Source organism: Mytilus trossulus, chromosome 6 (assembly GCF_036588685.1).
Source record: "Mytilus trossulus isolate FHL-02 chromosome 6, PNRI_Mtr1.1.1.hap1, whole genome shotgun sequence".
Taxonomy (NCBI): Eukaryota; Metazoa; Mollusca; class Bivalvia; order Mytilida; family Mytilidae; genus Mytilus; species Mytilus trossulus.
Genome location: NC_086378.1, coordinates 6,182,880 through 6,205,620, shown reverse-complemented (window position 1 = coordinate 6,205,620; position 22,741 = coordinate 6,182,880). Strand labels below are relative to the sequence as shown.

At 32.7% G+C, this 22,741-nt stretch overlaps 25 non-coding genes across 25 annotated transcripts; all 25 read left to right on the top strand.

Moving 5' to 3' along the window:
* Positions 1-5,011: 5,011 nt before the first annotated feature.
* On the top strand, positions 5,012-5,085 carry Trnai-aau (transfer RNA isoleucine (anticodon AAU)). The gene has a single exon. It is a non-coding gene; the product is annotated as a tRNA-Ile (tRNA).
* A 258-nt stretch (positions 5,086-5,343) lies between these two features.
* Positions 5,344-5,417, top strand: Trnai-aau (transfer RNA isoleucine (anticodon AAU)). The gene has a single exon. It is a non-coding gene; the product is annotated as a tRNA-Ile (tRNA).
* A 300-nt stretch (positions 5,418-5,717) lies between these two features.
* Trnai-aau (transfer RNA isoleucine (anticodon AAU)) lies at positions 5,718-5,791 on the top strand. The gene has a single exon. It is a non-coding gene; the product is annotated as a tRNA-Ile (tRNA).
* Positions 5,792-6,049: 258 nt separating this feature from the next.
* Positions 6,050-6,123, top strand: Trnai-aau (transfer RNA isoleucine (anticodon AAU)). The gene has a single exon. It is a non-coding gene; the product is annotated as a tRNA-Ile (tRNA).
* A 300-nt stretch (positions 6,124-6,423) lies between these two features.
* On the top strand, positions 6,424-6,497 carry Trnai-aau (transfer RNA isoleucine (anticodon AAU)). The gene has a single exon. It is a non-coding gene; the product is annotated as a tRNA-Ile (tRNA).
* Positions 6,498-6,755: 258 nt separating this feature from the next.
* On the top strand, positions 6,756-6,829 carry Trnai-aau (transfer RNA isoleucine (anticodon AAU)). The gene has a single exon. It is a non-coding gene; the product is annotated as a tRNA-Ile (tRNA).
* A 300-nt stretch (positions 6,830-7,129) lies between these two features.
* On the top strand, positions 7,130-7,203 carry Trnai-aau (transfer RNA isoleucine (anticodon AAU)). The gene has a single exon. It is a non-coding gene; the product is annotated as a tRNA-Ile (tRNA).
* A 258-nt stretch (positions 7,204-7,461) lies between these two features.
* Trnai-aau (transfer RNA isoleucine (anticodon AAU)) lies at positions 7,462-7,535 on the top strand. Its single transcript has one exon. It is a non-coding gene; the product is annotated as a tRNA-Ile (tRNA).
* Positions 7,536-7,835: 300 nt separating this feature from the next.
* Positions 7,836-7,909, top strand: Trnai-aau (transfer RNA isoleucine (anticodon AAU)). The gene has a single exon. It is a non-coding gene; the product is annotated as a tRNA-Ile (tRNA).
* A 258-nt stretch (positions 7,910-8,167) lies between these two features.
* On the top strand, positions 8,168-8,241 carry Trnai-aau (transfer RNA isoleucine (anticodon AAU)). Its single transcript has one exon. It is a non-coding gene; the product is annotated as a tRNA-Ile (tRNA).
* A 300-nt stretch (positions 8,242-8,541) lies between these two features.
* Trnai-aau (transfer RNA isoleucine (anticodon AAU)) lies at positions 8,542-8,615 on the top strand. The gene has a single exon. It is a non-coding gene; the product is annotated as a tRNA-Ile (tRNA).
* Positions 8,616-8,873: 258 nt separating this feature from the next.
* Trnai-aau (transfer RNA isoleucine (anticodon AAU)) lies at positions 8,874-8,947 on the top strand. The gene has a single exon. It is a non-coding gene; the product is annotated as a tRNA-Ile (tRNA).
* A 1,946-nt stretch (positions 8,948-10,893) lies between these two features.
* Trnai-aau (transfer RNA isoleucine (anticodon AAU)) lies at positions 10,894-10,967 on the top strand. Its single transcript has one exon. It is a non-coding gene; the product is annotated as a tRNA-Ile (tRNA).
* A 1,913-nt stretch (positions 10,968-12,880) lies between these two features.
* Positions 12,881-12,954, top strand: Trnai-aau (transfer RNA isoleucine (anticodon AAU)). Its single transcript has one exon. It is a non-coding gene; the product is annotated as a tRNA-Ile (tRNA).
* A 258-nt stretch (positions 12,955-13,212) lies between these two features.
* Positions 13,213-13,286, top strand: Trnai-aau (transfer RNA isoleucine (anticodon AAU)). Its single transcript has one exon. It is a non-coding gene; the product is annotated as a tRNA-Ile (tRNA).
* Positions 13,287-13,586: 300 nt separating this feature from the next.
* Trnai-aau (transfer RNA isoleucine (anticodon AAU)) lies at positions 13,587-13,660 on the top strand. Its single transcript has one exon. It is a non-coding gene; the product is annotated as a tRNA-Ile (tRNA).
* Positions 13,661-13,918: 258 nt separating this feature from the next.
* On the top strand, positions 13,919-13,992 carry Trnai-aau (transfer RNA isoleucine (anticodon AAU)). Its single transcript has one exon. It is a non-coding gene; the product is annotated as a tRNA-Ile (tRNA).
* Positions 13,993-14,292: 300 nt separating this feature from the next.
* On the top strand, positions 14,293-14,366 carry Trnai-aau (transfer RNA isoleucine (anticodon AAU)). The gene has a single exon. It is a non-coding gene; the product is annotated as a tRNA-Ile (tRNA).
* A 258-nt stretch (positions 14,367-14,624) lies between these two features.
* Trnai-aau (transfer RNA isoleucine (anticodon AAU)) lies at positions 14,625-14,698 on the top strand. The gene has a single exon. It is a non-coding gene; the product is annotated as a tRNA-Ile (tRNA).
* Positions 14,699-14,998: 300 nt separating this feature from the next.
* Trnai-aau (transfer RNA isoleucine (anticodon AAU)) lies at positions 14,999-15,072 on the top strand. The gene has a single exon. It is a non-coding gene; the product is annotated as a tRNA-Ile (tRNA).
* Positions 15,073-15,330: 258 nt separating this feature from the next.
* Positions 15,331-15,404, top strand: Trnai-aau (transfer RNA isoleucine (anticodon AAU)). The gene has a single exon. It is a non-coding gene; the product is annotated as a tRNA-Ile (tRNA).
* Positions 15,405-17,610: 2,206 nt separating this feature from the next.
* Trnai-aau (transfer RNA isoleucine (anticodon AAU)) lies at positions 17,611-17,684 on the top strand. Its single transcript has one exon. It is a non-coding gene; the product is annotated as a tRNA-Ile (tRNA).
* A 300-nt stretch (positions 17,685-17,984) lies between these two features.
* Positions 17,985-18,058, top strand: Trnai-aau (transfer RNA isoleucine (anticodon AAU)). Its single transcript has one exon. It is a non-coding gene; the product is annotated as a tRNA-Ile (tRNA).
* A 258-nt stretch (positions 18,059-18,316) lies between these two features.
* Positions 18,317-18,390, top strand: Trnai-aau (transfer RNA isoleucine (anticodon AAU)). Its single transcript has one exon. It is a non-coding gene; the product is annotated as a tRNA-Ile (tRNA).
* Positions 18,391-18,690: 300 nt separating this feature from the next.
* On the top strand, positions 18,691-18,764 carry Trnai-aau (transfer RNA isoleucine (anticodon AAU)). The gene has a single exon. It is a non-coding gene; the product is annotated as a tRNA-Ile (tRNA).
* Positions 18,765-22,741: the final 3,977 nt, after the last annotated feature.

The following is a 22,741-nucleotide window of genomic DNA, read 5'->3' as shown; positions in this document are numbered from 1 at the left end:
AGATCGCGGAGATGGTAGTGCAAAAGGAAAAGGAAAAAAGGATTCAAAAGATCGCAGTGGTGCAAAGAATAAAGATCGCGCTGATGTCAAAGATCGCAGTGGTAGAAAGAAACAAGATCGCGCTGATGTCAAAGATCGCAGTAGTAGAAAGAAACAAGATCGCGCTGGTGAGAAAGATCGCGATGGTGCAGAGAGCAAAGATCGCGCCGACGAAAAAGATCACAGTGGTGCAAAGAACAAAGGACAGAAAAGACAGATTGATGCTGATAGTGACACTGAAACTGTACAAAAAATATTGTGTAATGATGATAATGAAAATGAAATTGTTATAGAAAATTGGGATAATGATATGCAAGATGAAAATAATGAAAGTAATGATATGCAAAATGGAAAAAATGAAAGTAATGATAGTAATATAAGCAAGGACATCTTATTGTGTGAAAATAACACAGAATCTGATGTCAACAGCGAAAGCATGGAAGACTGTCCATGTGCTGATGAAAAAGAACATGGTCAGTCTAAGTCCACCAATACAGGTGGGTTTAAGAGAAGAAATAAAATGAAAATTCCCCCGAATGTGAAAGGTAATATAAGAAAGAACCCTTATAAAAAGAGTGTAAACAATGGAGAATCTTAATGTATTTTTTCTTTTTTCTTTTTTCGTAATGGTTTTATTTGTCAGCAATAACTGTAATGGGCTGAGAAATGTGAATAAATTTAAGAAGTATGTATCTGTAATAAATGAAAGTAGAATAGATTTTTTGATGCTACAAGAGACATTCTGAGATGAAAATTTTGTAACAAATGTATCTGACATTTTTGAAGGTACAGTTTTTTATAGTAATAGTACTCAATCGAGGCAAGGTGTTGCAATACTTGTTAGTCAGAAATATAAACACAATGTAACTAAAGTGTATAATGATAAAGATGGTAGATTTTTACACGTGAAGTTTGAACATGAAGGTAGTGTTTATAATATTTTGAATGTATATGCTCACAATATAGTAAAGGAAAAGAGTGATTTTTTTATGTTTTTAAATAATTATATGCAAAAATATGATAATATTATTGTATCTGGAGATTGGAATACAACTTTGTCAAAATTGGACAGGGCTAGTAAAACAGAACACAAAGATGATATTGGTTATAAAACATTGTGTAACTTAATGAATAATAATAATGTATATGATGTATGGCGTCGGAGAAATCCGGACAGTAGAACTTTTTCAAGGAAGCGTGTATGTAATTTAGATTTGCAGCAATCAAGAATTGATTATTTTTTAATATGTAGAAATATATCACAATATGTGCAATATGTAAGATATAAAGATACTTCTTTTAGTGATCATGCTTTTGTAGAAATGAAAGTTATTTTTGACAATGTAGAAAGAGGTCCAGGTGTTTGGATTTTAAATAATACACTTTTAGATAATGAAGAATATGTTTTAAAGGTTATCAAGATTATCGAAGAGAGTAAAAAATGTTCTCTTTTTGAAACAGAGACACTGATATGGTGGGACAATTTGAAGTATAAGATAAAAAAGTTTTCACAAGTATTTAGCAAGAGAATAGCAAAAGAAAAAAATGCTAAGTATTATACTTTACAAAATAAAATTGAAAGAATATGCATTAGAATTGCAGAAGGTGAAAATGTTAATATAGAGCAATATGAAAATCTTAAATTAGAATTGAGTGTATTAGAGGAGGAAAAGTGTAAAGGTGCTATATTAAGATCAAAAGCATATTGGGCAACAGAAAATGATAAATGTACCAAATATTTTTTCAATTTAGAGAAACATAAACAAGAAGCTAATTGTATAAAAGAACTTTTTGATAGTGAACAAAATACTGTTGTATCAGATACGGAAAATTTATTAGAATTGCAATATCAGTTTTATAACAAATTGTATTCTTGTGTAGAAACAAATGAACATGCCATGGATGAATTGTTACAAAGTGTACCTATAAAAGTAAATACAGATGACCAAGAATTATGTGACAGTGATATATCAATTAATGAGATATCTTTAGCCGTTAATAAAATGGCAAAGAATAAGAGTCCAGGGTCAGACGGACTTACTGTAGAGTTTTATTGTAAATTTTTTAATGTTTTAAAAGATATTTTATTGAAATTATATAATACAGTAGAAAATGACAAATCATTGACTAGATCTATGAGAAGTGGTCTCATATCTCTTATTTTTAAGAATAAAGGTGATAAGAGAGATTTACGAAATTATAGACCTATTTCACTTTTGCAAGTCGATTATAAAATTTTAGCTCGTGTTATGTCAAACAGGTTTAAGACTGTGCTTTGTAAAATTATTTCAAATAGTCAAACTTGTTGTATATCAGGAAGGGACATTGCAGATACAATTGCATGTATTAGAGATATAATAGATTTAATAGAAGATGAGAATATGGAAGCATATATTGTAAAATTTGATCAGGAAAAGGCGTTTGACAAATTATGTCATAAATATTTGGTAAAAGTGTTAGAAAAGTTTGGGTTTGGAAATAGATTTATAAATTGGATTAAAATATTTTATACTGATATACAAAGTTCTGTTAAATGTAATGGATTTTTGTCAAAGTATTTTAAGATTAAAAATGGTATTCGACAAGGATGCCCTATCAGTGCCTTATTATATGTTTTATCAGCAGAACCATTAGCATATAGAATTAAGAGTAATTGTAATATTAGAGGCATAGATATACCTTGTAGTAATGAAACGGCGCTTATATTTCAACATGCCGATGACACAACATTATGTGTAAATGACAAGAGGTCAATATATGAAACTTTTGGTGTTTTTGATCTTTATAGTAGAGCATCAGGTTCTACAGTTAATAAAAATAAATCTGAGATAATGTGTGTTGGAAAAGGTAAATTAAATGATTGTGATAAAAAAGACCTAGGTCTCAAAATTTGTGAAAACTGTGTACAGGTCTTAGGAGTTTTTGTTGGGAAAAACCAAAACGAATGTATTGATAGGAATTGGAAAGATAAAATTAAAAAAATCACAAATATTGTAAATATGTGGAAACAGAGACATTTAACATTATCAGGTAGAGCTGTTGTAATTTCTTCATTGATGATGTCTAGGGTTTGGTATACTTTAGCTGTTTCATCTGTACCTCAGTGGGTTTCTGATAAATTGAAACAATTATGTATTAATTTTTTGTGGTCATCTGGCTCACACTTGTTAAAGTATAGAACAATTATTGGAAGTAAAGGTACAGGAGGACTTAACATTCCTGATGTTCATTTGAAAATGTTGTCTTTTAGACTGAAATTTTTAGGAAGGTTTTTAAATCCTGATTGTAAAAGTTTATGGAAAAGTACATTTAATTATTTTTTGAAAAGAGTACATAACATGAACTTAGATAGAAGTGTGTTATTTATGTCTTTAGATACAAAAAGTATGTTATGTTTACCTCCTGTTTATAAGGAGATGATGGAAGCGTGGCAGTATCTTAAACCAGAGATAAGTGTGGATCTCAGTACTGCTGATATTTATCACCAGCCTTTGTTTTTTAATTCTGTAAAGTTTTTATCAAGTAAAATTAATGAGTGGGATTGTTTTATAACTGCTGGTATTGTACAATTAAAAGATATTACATATGAAGTAATTCCTGGATTTTTGTCAAGCCAGGCTATTTTTGAAATAATACAGGAAAAAGTTGAAAATGTTAGCTTTGATAGCATAAAGGTAAAATATGAAAAATTGTTAATGTTAATACCTGATGAGTGGAAAACTGTTATATGCACAAAGTGTTTTGAAGTGCATGAAGAAGTTTCTAGATATTTTATAGAGTACGAAAACAAAGTTAGTGATGTAACTTCCTGTAACACTAAACGATTTTACTCAATTCTATTGGCTAAATGTTTTATTAAACCAAATGGTTATGAATTTTGGAGAGATCATGTTGATGTAAACGAAAGTGAATTTGTTGACATTTGGAAACAAGTGCATAGTTATTGGAAGCCATCTGACTGTATTGATTTAGATTTTAAGATTGTTCATAACAGAATTTTTACAAATATTAAACTTAAGAAAATAAGGATATTAGACAGTGATTTATGTCAAAGTTGTAATAACGACCAAGAAGATTTATTTCATATTTTTCTAACATGTGGAAAATTGAAAGAATATCATGATTATATATTCAACATACTTTTTGAGTTGTTTGTAAAGTCTGAAATAGATTTGTTTCAAAAAAATACTTACAAGAGGATTTTCCTTCTTGGAATGACAGGAACAGTAAAAGGTGTTAATATTCATTTTGTTAATTTCATCCTTTCTGTTGCAAAACTATGTGTTATGAAACAGAGACAAATGATAAAAAACAATGTAAAAAGTGTAAATACAGTGGAATATTTCAAATATACTGTGAAACATTATGTAAGATATTTCTATACATATTGCAAATATACAAACAGACTTTCTGTTTTTAACAAGAAATTTTTAAATGATAATTGTATTGTCGTATTGGATGAAGAACTCCTGATGTTTTATATGTAAATATGTAGTAAAATAAAATAACAGAATGACATTTTGAGATTTGAATTGAACAGTTATGTTATATGTTTTTTTTTAAGATATTGTAAATTGCAGTGAATGTTTTATTGAATAAAGATAAAAAAAAAAAAAAAAAGAGCGTCGTGCTAATAACGCGAATGTCGTGGGTTCGATCCCCACATTGGCCATATATTTTTCTAGTTTTTGTCGCTGATTGAAGAAAGCCCACTAAACTAGTATATTAATTCTCAACATGAGAATATAAGAATAAATTAAAAGTTCAGTGATGTTTACAATTTCCATGAAATGGACTCACAATGAGAATAGCACAAAATCCAACACTATTTTAGACAAGAAAACGCATTAAGATTCAAAGTACAAAGGATTTGAACATATCTTAAAGTTTAGATATCCTTTCTATATATGTAATTCTGTAAGAATAGGATACCCATATATAAGTACATAAAATTTCCCAAAATGTTTCCAACGGCCGGTTAGCTCAGTTGGTTAGAGCGTCGTGCTAATAACGCGAATGTCGTGGGTTCGATCCCCACATTGGCCACTGAATTTTTGATAGTCTATAGTATTAAAGCTTTTCGGCTATGTCCGAGATAACAGAAGTTCGTCAAAAGATACTCTTAACGTCAGGAAATGTAAAAAGAAGTGGTAGGTTTAAACTTTTAGTCTTTTTGCACGATTTCCACGCTTTTTACCTTGTCAACTGGAAAATCCGTCAAATGAAGTTAGACTTGTGAAAAGGACAATTGTTCATGATGATATGTTTGAATAAATACATAAAATTTCCAAAGTAAGTTTCATGGGCCGGTTAGCTCAGTTGGTTAGAGCGTCGTGCTAATAACGCGAATGTCGTGGGTTCGATCCCCACATTGGCCATATATTTTTCTAGTTTTTGTCGCTGATTGAAGAAAGCCCACTAAACTAGTATATTAATTCTCAACATGAGAATATAAGAATAAATTAAAAGTTCAGTGATGTTTACAATTTCCATGAAATGGACTCACAATGAGAATAGCACAAAATCCAACACTATTTTAGACAAGAAAACGCATTAAGATTCAAAGTACAAAGGATTTGAACATATCTTAAAGTTTAGATATCCTTTCTATATATGTAATTCTGTAAGAATAGGATACCCATATATAAGTACATAAAATTTCCCAAAATGTTTCCAACGGCCGGTTAGCTCAGTTGGTTAGAGCGTCGTGCTAATAACGCGAATGTCGTGGGTTCGATCCCCACATTGGCCACTGAATTTTTGATAGTCTATAGTATTAAAGCTTTTCGGCTATGTCCGAGATAACAGAAGTTCGTCAAAAGATACTCTTAACGTCAGGAAATGTAAAAAGAAGTGGTAGGTTTAAACTTTTAGTCTTTTTGCACGATTTCCACGCTTTTTACCTTGTCAACTGGAAAATCCGTCAAATGAAGTTAGACTTGTGAAAAGGACAATTGTTCATGATGATATGTTTGAATAAATACATAAAATTTCCAAAGTAAGTTTCATGGGCCGGTTAGCTCAGTTGGTTAGAGCGTCGTGCTAATAACGCGAATGTCGTGGGTTCGATCCCCACATTGGCCATATATTTTTCTAGTTTTTGTCGCTGATTGAAGAAAGCCCACTAAACTAGTATATTAATTCTCAACATGAGAATATAAGAATAAATTAAAAGTTCAGTGATGTTTACAATTTCCATGAAATGGACTCACAATGAGAATAGCACAAAATCCAACACTATTTTAGACAAGAAAACGCATTAAGATTCAAAGTACAAAGGATTTGAACATATCTTAAAGTTTAGATATCCTTTCTATATATGTAATTCTGTAAGAATAGGATACCCATATATAAGTACATAAAATTTCCCAAAATGTTTCCAACGGCCGGTTAGCTCAGTTGGTTAGAGCGTCGTGCTAATAACGCGAATGTCGTGGGTTCGATCCCCACATTGGCCACTGAATTTTTGATAGTCTATAGTATTAAAGCTTTTCGGCTATGTCCGAGATAACAGAAGTTCGTCAAAAGATACTCTTAACGTCAGGAAATGTAAAAAGAAGTGGTAGGTTTAAACTTTTAGTCTTTTTGCACGATTTCCACGCTTTTTACCTTGTCAACTGGAAAATCCGTCAAATGAAGTTAGACTTGTGAAAAGGACAATTGTTCATGATGATATGTTTGAATAAATACATAAAATTTCCAAAGTAAGTTTCATGGGCCGGTTAGCTCAGTTGGTTAGAGCGTCGTGCTAATAACGCGAATGTCGTGGGTTCGATCCCCACATTGGCCATATATTTTTCTAGTTTTTGTCGCTGATTGAAGAAAGCCCACTAAACTAGTATATTAATTCTCAACATGAGAATATAAGAATAAATTAAAAGTTCAGTGATGTTTACAATTTCCATGAAATGGACTCACAATGAGAATAGCACAAAATCCAACACTATTTTAGACAAGAAAACGCATTAAGATTCAAAGTACAAAGGATTTGAACATATCTTAAAGTTTAGATATCCTTTCTATATATGTAATTCTGTAAGAATAGGATACCCATATATAAGCACATAAAATTTCCCAAAATGTTTCCAACGGCCGGTTAGCTCAGTTGGTTAGAGCGTCGTGCTAATAACGCGAATGTCGTGGGTTCGATCCCCACATTGGCCACTGAATTTTTGATAGTCTATAGTATTAAAGCTTTTCGGCTATGTCCGAGATAACAGAAGTTCGTCAAAAGATACTCTTAACGTCAGGAAATGTAAAAAGAAGTGGTAGGTTTAAACTTTTAGTCTTTTTGCACGATTTCCACGCTTTTTACCTTGTCAACTGGAAAATTCGTCAAATGAAGTTAGACTTGTGAAAAGGACAATTGTTCATGATGATATGTTTGAATAAATACATAAAATTTCCAAAGTAAGTTTCATGGGCCGGTTAGCTCAGTTGGTTAGAGCGTCGTGCTAATAACGCGAATGTCGTGGGTTCGATCCCCACATTGGCCATATATTTTTCTAGTTTTTGTCGCTGATTGAAGAAAGCCCACTAAACTAGTATATTAATTCTCAACATGAGAATATAAGAATAAATTAAAAGTTCAGTGATGTTTACAATTTCCATGAAATGGACTCACAATGAGAATAGCACAAAATCCAACACTATTTTAGACAAGAAAACGCATTAAGATTCAAAGTACAAAGGATTTGAACATATCTTAAAGTTTAGATATCCTTTCTATATATGTAATTCTGTAAGAATAGGATACCCATATATAAGTACATAAAATTTCCCAAAATGTTTCCAACGGCCGGTTAGCTCAGTTGGTTAGAGCGTCGTGCTAATAACGCGAATGTCGTGGGTTCGATCCCCACATTGGCCACTGAATTTTTGATAGTCTATAGTATTAAAGCTTTTCGGCTATGTCCGAGATAACAGAAGTTCGTCAAAAGATACTCTTAACGTCAGGAAATGTAAAAAGAAGTGGTAGGTTTAAACTTTTAGTCTTTTTGCACGATTTCCACGCTTTTTACCTTGTCAACTGGAAAATCCGTCAAATGAAGTTAGACTTGTGAAAAGGACAATTGTTCATGATGATATGTTTGAATAAATACATAAAATTTCCAAAGTAAGTTTCATGGGCCGGTTAGCTCAGTTGGTTAGAGCGTCGTGCTAATAACGCGAATGTCGTGGGTTCGATCCCCACATTGGCCATATATTTTTCTAGTTTTTGTCGCTGATTGAAGAAAGCCCACTAAACTAGTATATTAATTCTCAACATGAGAATATAAGAATAAATTAAAAGTTCAGTGATGTTTACAATTTCCATGAAATGGACTCACAATGAGAATAGCACAAAATCCAACACTATTTTAGACAAGAAAACGCATTAAGATTCAAAGTACAAAGGATTTGAACATATCTTAAAGTTTAGATATCCTTTCTATATATGTAATTCTGTAAGAATAGGATACCCATATATAAGCACATAAAATTTCCCAAAATGTTTCCAACGGCCGGTTAGCTCAGTTGGTTAGAGCGTCGTGCTAATAACGCGAATGTCGTGGGTTCGATCCCCACATTGGCCACTGAATTTTTGATAGTCTATAGTATTAAAGCTTTTCGGCTATGTCCGAGATAACAGAAGTTCGTCAAAAGATACTCTTAACGTCAGGAAATGTAAAAAGAAGTGGTAGGTTTAAACTTTTAGTCTTTTTGCACGATTTCCACGCTTTTTACCTTGTCAACTGGAAAATCCGTCAAATGAAGTTAGACTTGTGAAAAGGACAATTGTTCATGATGATATGTTTGAATAAATACATAAAATTTCCAAAGTAAGTTTCATGGGCCGGTTAGCTCAGTTGGTTAGAGCGTCGTGCTAATAACGCGAATGTCGTGGGTTCGATCCCCACATTGGCCATATATTTTTCTAGTTTTTGTCGCTGATTGAAGAAAGCCCACTAAACTAGTATATTAATTCTCAACATGAGAATATAAGAATAAATTAAAAGTTCAGTGATGTTTACAATTTCCATGAAATGGACTCACAATGAGAATAGCACAAAATCCAACACTATTTTAGACAAGAAAACGCATTAAGATTCAAAGTACAAAGGATTTGAACATATCTTAAAGTTTAGATATCCTTTCTATATATGTAATTCTGTAAGAATAGGATACCCATATATAAGCACATAAAATTTCCCAAAATGTTTCCAACGGCCGGTTAGCTCAGTTGGTTAGAGCGTCGTGCTAAAGGCTTGATACGGATAAAAGACATTTGCTATGAATTTATGCCGGGTTTCTTCACATCAAATTCAATAGATGAAATAATAAAACAAAAATTTCCTGATGAAAAAACAGAACAAATAAAAACAGCTTTCGAAAAAATCATACGATGTATTCCTGAAGAGTGGAAAGAACTATTAAAATCCGAAAATCCTCTGAATGTTGAAAATGCTCCGATTGTTAAAATTTGTTTAGATAATGACAGAGAAATTCATTTTAGAAGTGCTGTGACGAAATTATTTTACAGCCTTCTTCTGTCAAAATTTTTTGAAACGCCCTCTGCTGAAAAGCATTGGGAGGAGCAGTATCCGCCTCTCAATTTCAAAAGTCTTTATTTGGTTGTCAATCAGAGTTGTTTACCTCCTGATTGTCATTGTTTAAATTATAGGATTGTCCATCGAGCTATTTTTACACTTGAAAAGTTGGTCAGAATAGGTCAGGTAGATACAGGCACATGCAAAGCATGCGGCCAAGGTATAGAGAATCTTGGTCACCTGTTTGTACATTGTCAAAAGATTCAACCACTTCATGATTACCTGAAAGACACATTACACAACATATTTATTAATTATCCACCTGACATGGTTAATTCCATTGATTATGAACAGTTATTTTTACTCGGGTTTTTAAAACGTTCACAAGATATTAATACTTATTTTCTAAATTTTTTCCTTAGTGTAGCCCGAGTTTGCATATTCAAAACACGGAATTTAAAAGTTTTTCATGACAAAGAAATAGATGCACTACGTTTTTTCAAATACACAATAAGAAAATACATTGAATACGCATACACGTATTATAAAATGACACAACAAAGACAATTATTCTACAAATATTTTTTACACAAAAACACTTTATTAGATATTCAAAACGACAACATAGTTTTGTTTGTCTAGACAGTTACTTCAATTTGATTGGTTGTTAGAACAATAGATCACATTCCAACGTAAAATTATCGATCGCACTTAGGTGTGTCTGACTTTTGAAAATATTTTAGAGTTGTCTCGCTTTCAATATAGAATTTGTCCACCGCCTATAGTCATAGACTTTTTTGGAAAATGAATCGCCATAAAAAAAAAAAAATATATGCTGTATATAATTCTTTTAACTTTTAAAACATGAACATCTAGATGTATTTTATTTTTTACTAATGTAGGAGGATAACTACTAACAACTCTGTATATAGCAAAATTCTCACCAACGAGGGATGTCTCAATGGTGACAGTATGTAAATATGTAATAAAAATTTTATTAATGATAAAAAAAAAGAGCGTCGTGCTAATAACGCGAATGTCGTGGGTTCGATCCCCACATTGGCCACTGAATTTTTGATAGTCTATAGTATTAAAGCTTTTCGGCTATGTCCGAGATAACAGAAGTTCGTCAAAAGATACTCTTAACGTCAGGAAATGTAAAAAGAAGTGGTAGGTTTAAACTTTTAGTCTTTTTGCACGATTTCCACGCTTTTTACCTTGTCAACTGGAAAATCCGTCAAATGAAGTTAGACTTGTGAAAAGGACAATTGTTCATGATGATATGTTTGAATAAATACATAAAATTTCCAAAGTAAGTTTCATGGGCCGGTTAGCTCAGTTGGTTAGAGCGTCGTGCTAATAACGCGAATGTCGTGGGTTCGATCCCCACATTGGCCATATATTTATGGTGTAGGAGTGCACCTTACATTGATATAGACGTACAATTTATTGCTCCTGTTATTGTGTTATTATTTCTATAGGATTTGGATATTACCAGCCGGATTTAGTAAATATAACTATTATAACAGTAATGTAAGTTAAATTACTGACATTTTTGAGAATAATTTTGCGTTTTATTGTTGTTTTGTGAACTTTACTATTCTTCTTGTGAAAATTGAGGTACCTATCAGGGAAATCATTATGGAAAAATTGCCGAAGCCTTTAGTCGCCTTAATTAACAGTATTATTGATGATTATGAGCAACTGACATGGAATTCTCATTATTTAGGTGACAAAATGCGCATTTCATTGGTTTGGACAAGAGGTGATTTAATACACGTGAATCGTGGAGTAAAACATAAGTCAAGATCAAATAGAGAGAGAGACAATAAAAGGATGAAAACATGGAAGGAACGAGCAGAAAATACAAACAATGACGTTGATAAGACATTTAATGGCGATAATCAGGATAATTCAGAAGTTATAATGGACTCGGAAGGTGAATTACAATACGATGGTCATTTAGATCTCCCATTAGTAGCCCCCGAGCAGATAAACATTACACCTGTAAGGAATGTTGTTCAACCGGTTGTGATGAAAGGTGTTCAGCCGATTAGTGTATCGCTGGTCAAAACAAGTAAGGACAATGAAATAACGGGAATAATAGTGTGTAACGGTTCGAGAAATAAAAAGAATGTATACACCGAAGTTGAAAATATAGAAAATAATGAAAAAGACGAAATAAAAACAATCGATCCGAAATTGATAATTACTGGGAACAATCTTAGTACAGACAGTTATTATCACAAAATTGTATTTAATAGACGATCTGACGGAAGTTGCATAATAGGAAAAGTGAAAAACAGAGACACCGTAGTTATGTGTAGTATAGCGACACGAGAAATCAGACATGTAAATTTGGTCAGCGAGAAATCGGACTTTGAAAACGCAATGTATTGCGTTAATAGATTTAACGACGTAAGAAAATGGGACACTTGTGACATTGACTGTTACGTACGTGACATTCCAAGGATGGAAAGATACGCGGAGAAATATAGACTGTGTTCATGATGTTTCGATTAATAAACAGTTAAGATGGAAAACAATATATGTTTATACACGTAAATTTTATTAAATAATTTTTGTGCCGGTGAATCAATATTCTGGTCTGGAAACCAACCGTTTTTTATGTATCACATGGAAAATAAAATTAAAATAGAACTTTTGCGTATGTAAACATTTAATGTTTTTTTTCTTTCTTGAATTGTTTCAAATGTTGTTTTTTTGTTGTTTTATATAAAAAGAAAAAAAGGAAAAAATAAAGAAAAAGTTTTATAATCTAACAGTGAATTCGAAGTTAGTGGAAAATATTTCACGCAATATTGTTATATAAAATGTCGAATGTTATCATTTCAGAGACAGGACAATAAGTTATATGAATGTTTTCATTTATATGTGTATTTTCAAACTGTGATATGTATATATGAAGTGTGATCATAATAAAGATAAAAAAAAAAAAGAGCGTCGTGCTAATAACGCGAATGTCGTGGGTTCGATCCCCACATTGGCCATATATTTTTCTAGTTTTTGTCGCTGATTGAAGAAAGCCCACTAAACTAGTATATTAATTCTCAACATGAGAATATAAGAATAAATTAAAAGTTCAGTGATGTTTACAATTTCCATGAAATGGACTCACAATGAGAATAGCACAAAATCCAACACTATTTTAGACAAGAAAACGCATTAAGATTCAAAGTACAAAGGATTTGAACATATCTTAAAGTTTAGATATCCTTTCTATATATGTAATTCTGTAAGAATAGGATACCCATATATAAGCACATAAAATTTCCCAAAATGTTTCCAACGGCCGGTTAGCTCAGTTGGTTAGAGCGTCGTGCTAATAACGCGAATGTCGTGGGTTCGATCCCCACATTGGCCACTGAATTTTTGATAGTCTATAGTATTAAAGCTTTTCGGCTATGTCCGAGATAACAGAAGTTCGTCAAAAGATACTCTTAACGTCAGGAAATGTAAAAAGAAGTGGTAGGTTTAAACTTTTAGTCTTTTTGCACGATTTCCACGCTTTTTACCTTGTCAACTGGAAAATCCGTCAAATGAAGTTAGACTTGTGAAAAGGACAATTGTTCATGATGATATGTTTGAATAAATACATAAAATTTCCAAAGTAAGTTTCATGGGCCGGTTAGCTCAGTTGGTTAGAGCGTCGTGCTAATAACGCGAATGTCGTGGGTTCGATCCCCACATTGGCCATATATTTTTCTAGTTTTTGTCGCTGATTGAAGAAAGCCCACTAAACTAGTATATTAATTCTCAACATGAGAATATAAGAATAAATTAAAAGTTCAGTGATGTTTACAATTTCCATGAAATGGACTCACAATGAGAATAGCACAAAATCCAACACTATTTTAGACAAGAAAACGCATTAAGATTCAAAGTACAAAGGATTTGAACATATCTTAAAGTTTAGATATCCTTTCTATATATGTAATTCTGTAAGAATAGGATACCCATATATAAGTACATAAAATTTCCCAAAATGTTTCCAACGGCCGGTTAGCTCAGTTGGTTAGAGCGTCGTGCTAATAACGCGAATGTCGTGGGTTCGATCCCCACATTGGCCACTGAATTTTTGATAGTCTATAGTATTAAAGCTTTTCGGCTATGTCCGAGATAACAGAAGTTCGTCAAAAGATACTCTTAACGTCAGGAAATGTAAAAAGAAGTGGTAGGTTTAAACTTTTAGTCTTTTTGCACGATTTCCACGCTTTTTACCTTGTCAACTGGAAAATCCGTCAAATGAAGTTAGACTTGTGAAAAGGACAATTGTTCATGATGATATGTTTGAATAAATACATAAAATTTCCAAAGTAAGTTTCATGGGCCGGTTAGCTCAGTTGGTTAGAGCGTCGTGCTAATAACGCGAATGTCGTGGGTTCGATCCCCACATTGGCCATATATTTTTCTAGTTTTTGTCGCTGATTGAAGAAAGCCCACTAAACTAGTATATTAATTCTCAACATGAGAATATAAGAATAAATTAAAAGTTCAGTGATGTTTACAATTTCCATGAAATGGACTCACAATGAGAATAGCACAAAATCCAACACTATTTTAGACAAGAAAACGCATTAAGATTCAAAGTACAAAGGATTTGAACATATCTTAAAGTTTAGATATCCTTTCTATATATGTAATTCTGTAAGAATAGGATACCCATATATAAGTACATAAAATTTCCCAAAATGTTTCCAACGGCCGGTTAGCTCAGTTGGTTAGAGCGTCGTGCTAATAACGCGAATGTCGTGGGTTCGATCCCCACATTGGCCACTGAATTTTTGATAGTCTATAGTATTAAAGCTTTTCGGCTATGTCCGAGATAACAGAAGTTCGTCAAAAGATACTCTTAACGTCAGGAAATGTAAAAAGAAGTGGTAGGTTTAAACTTTTAGTCTTTTTGCACGATTTCCACGCTTTTTACCTTGTCAACTGGAAAATCCGTCAAATGAAGTTAGACTTGTGAAAAGGACAATTGTTCATGATGATATGTTTGAATAAATACATAAAATTTCCAAAGTAAGTTTCATGGGCCGGTTAGCTCAGTTGGTTAGAGCGTCGTGCTAATAACGCGAATGTCGTGGGTTCGATCCCCACATTGGCCATATATTTTTCTAGTTTTTGTCGCTGATTGAAGAAAGCCCACTAAACTAGTATATTAATTCTCAACATGAGAATATAAGAATAAATTAAAAGTTCAGTGATGTTTACAATTTCCATGAAATGGACTCACAATGAGAATAGCACAAAATCCAACACTATTTTAGACAAGAAAACGCATTAAGATTCAAAGTACAAAGGATTTGAACATATCTTAAAGTTTAGATATCCTTTCTATATATGTAATTCTGTAAGAATAGGATACCCATATATAAGTACATAAAATTTCCCAAAATGTTTCCAACGGCCGGTTAGCTCAGTTGGTTAGAGCGTCGTGCTAATAACGCGAATGTCGTGGGTTCGATCCCCACATTGGCCACTGAATTTTTGATAGTCTATAGTATTAAAGCTTTTCGGCTATGTCCGAGATAACAGAAGTTCGTCAAAAGATACTCTTAACGTCAGGAAATGTAAAAAGAAGTGGTAGGTTTAAACTTTTAGTCTTTTTGCACGATTTCCACGCTTTTTACCTTGTCAACTGGAAAATCCGTCAAATGAAGTTAGACTTGTGAAAAGGACAATTGTTCATGATGATATGTTTGAATAAATACATAAAATTTCCAAAGTAAGTTTCATGGGCCGGTTAGCTCAGTTGGTTAGAGCGTCGTGCTAATAACGCGAATGTCGTGGGTTCGATCCCCACATTGGCCATATATTTTTCTAGTTTTTGTCGCTGATTGAAGAAAGCCCACTAAACTAGTATATTAATTCTCAACATGAGAATATAAGAATAAATTAAAAGTTCAGTGATGTTTACAATTTCCATGAAATGGACTCACAATGAGAATAGCACAAAATCCAACACTATTTTAGACAAGAAAACGCATTAAGATTCAAAGTACAAAGGATTTGAACATATCTTAAAGTTTAGATATCCTTTCTATATATGTAATTCTGTAAGAATAGGATACCCATATATAAGCACATAAAATTTCCCAAAATGTTTCCAACGGCCGGTTAGCTCAGTTGGTTAGAGCGTCGTGCTAAGGGATGGGTCGAGTGCACCTTACATTGATATAGACGTACAATTTATTGCTCCTGTTATTGTGTTATTATTTCTATAGGATTTGGATATTACCAGCCGGATTTAGTAAATATAACTATTATAACAGTAATGTAAGTTAAATTACTGACATTTTTGAGAATTATTTTGCGTTTTATTGTTGTTTTGTGAACTTTACTATTCTTCTTGTGAAAATTGAGGTACCTATCAGGGAAATCATTATGGAAACATTGCCGAAGCCTTTAGTCGCCTTAATTAACAGTATTATTGATGATTATGAGCAACTGACATGGAATTCTCATTATTTAGGTGACAAAATGCGCATTTCATTGGTTTGGACAAGAGGTGATTTAATACACGTGAATCGTGGAGTAAAACATAAGTCAAGATCAAATAGAGAGAGAGACAATAAAAGGATGAAAACATGGAAGGAAAGAGCAGAAAATACAAACAATGACGTTGATAAGACATTTAATGGCGATAATCAGGATAATTCAGAAGTTATAATGGACTCGGAAGGTGAATTACAATACGATGGTCATTTAGATCTCCCATTAGTAGCCCCCGAGCAGATAAACATTACACCTGTAAGGAATGTTGTTCAACCGGTTGTGATGAAAGGAGTTCAGCCTATTAGTGTATCGCTGGTCAAAACAAGTAAGGACAATGAAATAACGGAAAGAATAGTGTGTAACGGTTCGAGAAATAAAAAGAATGTATACACCGAAGTTGAAAATATAGAAAATAATGAAAAAGACGAAATAAAAACAATCTATCCGAAATTGATAATTACTGGGAGCAATCTTAGTACAGACAGTCATTATCACAAAATTGTATTTAATAGACGATCTGACGGAAGTTGCATAATAGGAAAAGTGAAAAACAGAGACACCGTAGTTATGTGTAGTATAGCGACACGAGAAATCAGACATGTAAATTTGGTCAGCGAGAAATCGGACTTTGAAAACGCAATGTATTGCGTTAATAGATTTAACGACGTAAGAAAATGGGACACTTGTGACATTGACTGTTACGTACGTGACATTCCAAGGATGGAAAGATACTCGGAGAAATATAGACTGTGTTCATGATGTTTCGATTAATAAACAGTTAAGATGGAAAACAATATATGTTTATACACGGAAATTTTATTACATAATTTTTGTGCCGGTGAATCAAAATTCTGGTCTGGTAACCAACCGTTTTTTTATGTATCACATGGAAAATAAAATTAAAATAGAACTTTTGCGTATGTAAACATTTAAAGTTTTTTTTTCTTTCTTTAATTGTTTCAAATGATGTTTTTTTTTTATTGTTTTATATAAAAAGAAAAAAAGGAAAAAATAAAGAAAAAGTTTTATAATCTGACAGTGAATTCGAAGTTAGTGGAAAATATTTCACGCAATATACTTATATAAAATGTCGAATGTTATCATTTCAGAGACAGGACAATAAGTTATATGAATGTTTTCATTTATATGTGTATTTTCAAACTGTGATATGTATATATGAAGTGTGATCATAATAAAGATAAAAAAAAAAAAGAGCGTCGTGCTAATAACGCGAATGTCGTGGGTTCGATCCCCACATTGGCCACTGAATTTTTGATAGTCTATAGTATTAAAGCTTTTCGGCTATGTCCGAGATAACAGAAGTTCGTCAAAAGATACTCTTAACGTCAGGAAATGTAAAAAGAAGTGGTAGGTTTAAACTTTTAGTCTTTTTGCACGATTTCCACGCTTTTTACCTTGTCAACTGGAAAATCCGTCAAATGAAGTTAGACTTGTGAAAAGGACAATTGTTCATGATGATATGTTTGAATAAATACATAAAATTTCCAAAGTAAGTTTCATGGGCCGGTTAGCTCAGTTGGTTAGAGCGTCGTGCTAATAACGCGAATGTCGTGGGTTCGATCCCCACATTGGCCATATATTTTTCTAGTTTTTGTCGCTGATTGAAGAAAGCCCACTAAACTAGTATATTAATTCTCAACATGAGAATATAAGAATAAATTAAAAGTTCAGTGATGTTTACAATTTCCATGAAATGGACTCACAATGAGAATAGCACAAAATCCAACACTATTTTAGACAAGAAAACGCATTAAGATTCAAAGTACAAAGGATTTGAACATATCTTAAAGTTTAGATATCCTTTCTATATATGTAATTCTGTAAGAATAGGATACCCATATATAAGTACATAAAATTTCCCAAAATGTTTCCAACGGCCGGTTAGCTCAGTTGGTTAGAGCGTCGTGCTAATAACGCGAATGTCGTGGGTTCGATCCCCACATTGGCCACTGAATTTTTGATAGTCTATAGTATTAAAGCTTTTCGGCTATGTCCGAGATAACAGAAGTTCGTCAAAAGATACTCTTAACGTCAGGAAATGTAAAAAGAAGTGGTAGGTTTAAACTTTTAGTCTTTTTGCACGATTTCCACGCTTTTTACCTTGTCAACTGGAAAATCCGTCAAATGAAGTTAGACTTGTGAAAAGGACAATTGTTCATGATGATATGTTTGAATAAATACATAAAATTTCCAAAGTAAGTTTCATGGGCCGGTTAGCTCAGTTGGTTAGAGCGTCGTGCTAATAACGCGAATGTCGTGGGTTCGATCCCCACATTGGCCATATATTTTTCTAGTTTTTGTCGCTGATTGAAGAAAGCCCACTAAACTAGTATATTAATTCTCAACATGAGAATATAAGAATAAATTAAAAGTTCAGTGATGTTTACAATTTCCATGAAATGGACTCACAATGAGAATAGCACAAAATCCAACACTATTTTAGACAAGAAAACGCATTAAGATTCAAAGTACAAAGGATTTGAACATATCTTAAAGTTTAGATATCCTTTCTATATATGTAATTCTGTAAGAATAGGATACCCATATATAAGTACATAAAATTTCCCAAAATGTTTCCAACGGCCGGTTAGCTCAGTTGGTTAGAGCGTCGTGCTAATAACGCGAATGTCGTGGGTTCGATCCCCACATTGGCCACTGAATTTTTGATAGTCTATAGTATTAAAGCTTTTCGGCTATGTCCGAGATAACAGAAGTTCGTCAAAAGATACTCTTAACGTCAGGAAATGTAAAAAGAAGTGGTAGGTTTAAACTTTTAGTCTTTTTGCACGATTTCCACGCTTTTTACCTTGTCAACTGGAAAATCCGTCAAATGAACTGAACAAGCGTTTAGACTTGTGAAAAGGACAATTGTAGATTTGGCATATCAAAGAACACCATTTATTCAATTTTTGATGAAATCAAACAAAGTTTAATTTTGGGCCCCTTATTCCTAAACCGTTGGGACCACAACTCCCAAAATCAATACAAACCTTCCTTTTATGGATATTAACCTTGAGTTTAAATTTCATAGATTTCTCTTTTCTTATACTAAAGTTATGGTGCGAAAACCAAGAAAATGCTTATTTGGGCACCTTTTTTGCCCTTAATTTTTAATCTGTTGGGACCTTAACTCCCAAAATCAATACCAACCTTCCTTTTGTGGTCATAAACCTTGTGTTTAGATTTCATTGATTTCGATTTACTTATACTAAAGTAATTGTGCAAAAACCAAGAATAATGCTTATTTGGGCCCTTTTTTTGGCCCCTACTTCCTAAACTGTTGGAACCAAAACTCCCAAAATCAATCCCAACCTTCCTTTTGTGGTCATAAATCTTGTGTCAAAATTTCATAGATTTCTATTTACTTAATATACTAAAGTTATAGTGTAAAAATCATAAAAATGCTTATTTGGGTCCGTTTTGGCCCCTAATTCCTAAAATGTTGGGATCAAAACTCCCAAAATCAATCCCAACCTTCCTTTTGTGGTCATAAACCTCATGTTAAAATTTCATAGATTTCTATTCACTTTTACTAAAGTTAGAGTGCGAAAACTAAAAGTATTTGGACGACGACGCCAACGTGATAGCAATATACGACGAAATTTTTTTCAATTTTTGCGGTCGTATAAAAAAACCGCCCAAACATAAAAACCTGACTATAACCACTGATCCATGAAAATGACAGATGACATCTGCCAGTTGGACATGTCCACCTTACAATCATCTGATTCACCAAATATACCAGTAGTAGACCTATTTCTTATAGTAATACCGAGATACCAAATTGACCTAAATATTTACCTTGTTCACTGGTCAATGAAATGAGGTCAAGAGTTAAAACTGACTGACTGGCATACAACCATTATAAGGTAAGACCATACCAAATGAAATATAGTTATCCTATTACTAAAAAAAGTGCTTCCCTGGGCACAGTCTGATACGACCAGATTTTGAACCCTGAACAGGTGTGGAAAATTTGGACACAATATTTAAGCTTGATTCTGATTCTGAATTTGGATTGATAACAAGTTTTTGACAAAATATAGATTTCTGACGCAAAAAAGATGTCAAGATCTTACAAATCTATTGCACAATACTGTGCAATTAAAGATTCTTCTTGAAAATTTGAAAAAAAAGATATTTGAACAAATTTGAACCCCTTAAAAAACTTGGAACCCCGTAATTTTTGAATCCCACCTTAGAACCATCACACCTACACTCAATCACAGCCTTTCCTTTTTAGTATGAAACCTTGTATTACAATTTCAGAGATCCATATTCTTTAACACCAGTTATTGTCTGGAAACTAGAATCAGATGCTCCGCAGGGCGTAGCTTTATACGACCGCAGAGGTTGAACCCTGAACAGTTGGGGCAAGTATGGACACAACATTCAAGCTGGATTCAGCTCTAAATTTGGATTGTGATTAAATAGTTGACACAGCATAGGTTTCTGACACAGAATGAATGTGTTCTAATGAACTTAAAATTTTTGTTTTCTCTTAGAGCAATTCACTATGCTGTTGAATATTAATCCTCTCAAAAAATGTTTGAAGAAATTTTCTTTTTATTTATGAAATTTCAAATGAGAAAAATTGAACCCAATTTTTTAATCACATCCCCCTTTTCCTTATTCCAAAACTAATCTCAATTAAAATATTCTAATGGAGTTTGCAACAATAACTACTCATTTAAATACATCATAAAATATTTAGATGTAAAAAAAAATGCTTGTTATCACTGAATGGTAAAGATTATTTAAATTTATCAGTTGGTAGTAAAAAGTGAATATACATTGTATATTGTATATGACAAAGATTTAAGTTGATTCTGGACAAAGAAAGATAACTCCAATTAAAAAAAAATCTTGCAATAAGATATTTCTTGCTTACTATTCTGGACAAAGAAAGATAACTCTAATTAAAAAAAAATTTTGCTATTTCACAATATTGTGAAATTAGATATTTCTTGCCATTGCACTATACTGTGCAATTGAAAAGACTTGCTATTGCACAATACTTAGTATAATAATTTTAGATCCTGATTTGGACCAACTTGAAAACTGGGCCCATAATGTTCTAAAGACACTTAAGTGTCTAAGTACATGTTTAGATTCAGCATATCAAAGAGGCCCAAGAATTTAATTTTTGTTAAAATCAAACTTAGTTTAATTATGGACCCTTTGGACCTTAATGTAGGCCAATTTGAAAACGGGACCAAAAATGAAGAATCTACATACACAGTTAGATTTAAACAGTTAGAACTCCCAAAATCAATACCAACCTTCCTTTTGTGGTCATAAACCTTGTGTTTAAATTTCATAGATTTCTATTTACTTATACTAACGTTATGGTGCTAAAACCAAGAAAAATGCTTATTTGGGTCCCTTTTTGGCCCCTAATTCCGAAACTGTTGAAACCAAAACTCCCAAAATCAATACCAATCTTCCTTTTGTGGTCATAAACATTGTGTTTAAATTTCATTGATTTCTATTTACTTAAACTAAAGTTATTGTGCGAAAACCAAGAATAATGCTTATTTGGGCCCTTTTTTGGCCCCTAATTCCTAAACTGTTGAAACCAAAACTTCCAAAATCAATCCCAACCTTTCTTTTGTGGTCATAAACCTTGTTTCAAAATTTCATAGATTTCTATTAACTTAAACTAAAGTTATAGTGCGAAAACCAAGAAAATGCTTATTTTGGCCTTTTTTGGCCCCTATTTCCTAAAATGTTGGGACCAAAACTCCCAAAATCAATACCGACCTTCCTTTTATGGTCATATACCTTGTGTTAAAATTTCATAGATTTCTATTCACTTTTACTAAAGTTAGAGTGCGAAAACTAAAAGTATTCGGATGCCGACGACGACGCAGACGACGACGCCAACGTGATAGCAATATACAACAAAAATTTTTTCAAAATTTGCGGGCGTATAAAAATGCTTGGTTTTTAGGCCATTGTTTTGCCCCTAATTCTCGCATGAATTGGGCAATTACCCACAAGCTCAATGTCAGCCTTCCTTATGTGATATGAAACCTTGTGGTACAGTGTAAGAGAGATCCATACACTTACACAAAAGTTATTGTCCAGAAACTACAAAAAAAGCTAGTTTTTGGACCCTTTTTGGCCCTTAATACTTTAACTATTGGCACCATAAACCCCAAAACGAATCCAAAACCTTCTACTTGTGGTATTAAACATTGTGGTACAATTTCAGAGCAATTGAAATACTTGTACACAATTTAATACCCTAAAAGTAGAAAAATGCTTGTTTTGGGCCCCTTATGCCAAAACAGTTGGGACCATCATCCCTAAAATCAATCCTAACCTTCCTTTAGTGGTATTTAACCTTGTTATTAATTTTCATAGTAATTTTCTTAGGTGTCATTACTATAAACTGTGTTGTCCTATTCTGCTTAAAATAGCCTCATTTATAGCTCTTGACCTGCTGATTATTTGTACCACATTCAGTTTTCTGTAACTATTAGTTTCTGTTAAAGTGTATCAATACACCAAGTTTCATTAATAACCTTCAATTCATGCCAATGTTATGCAGACAAAAATTGCTAAACAAACAAACAGATCAAAAGACAGAACCTTTGTATATCCTATGAACTTCTAGAGGTATAACA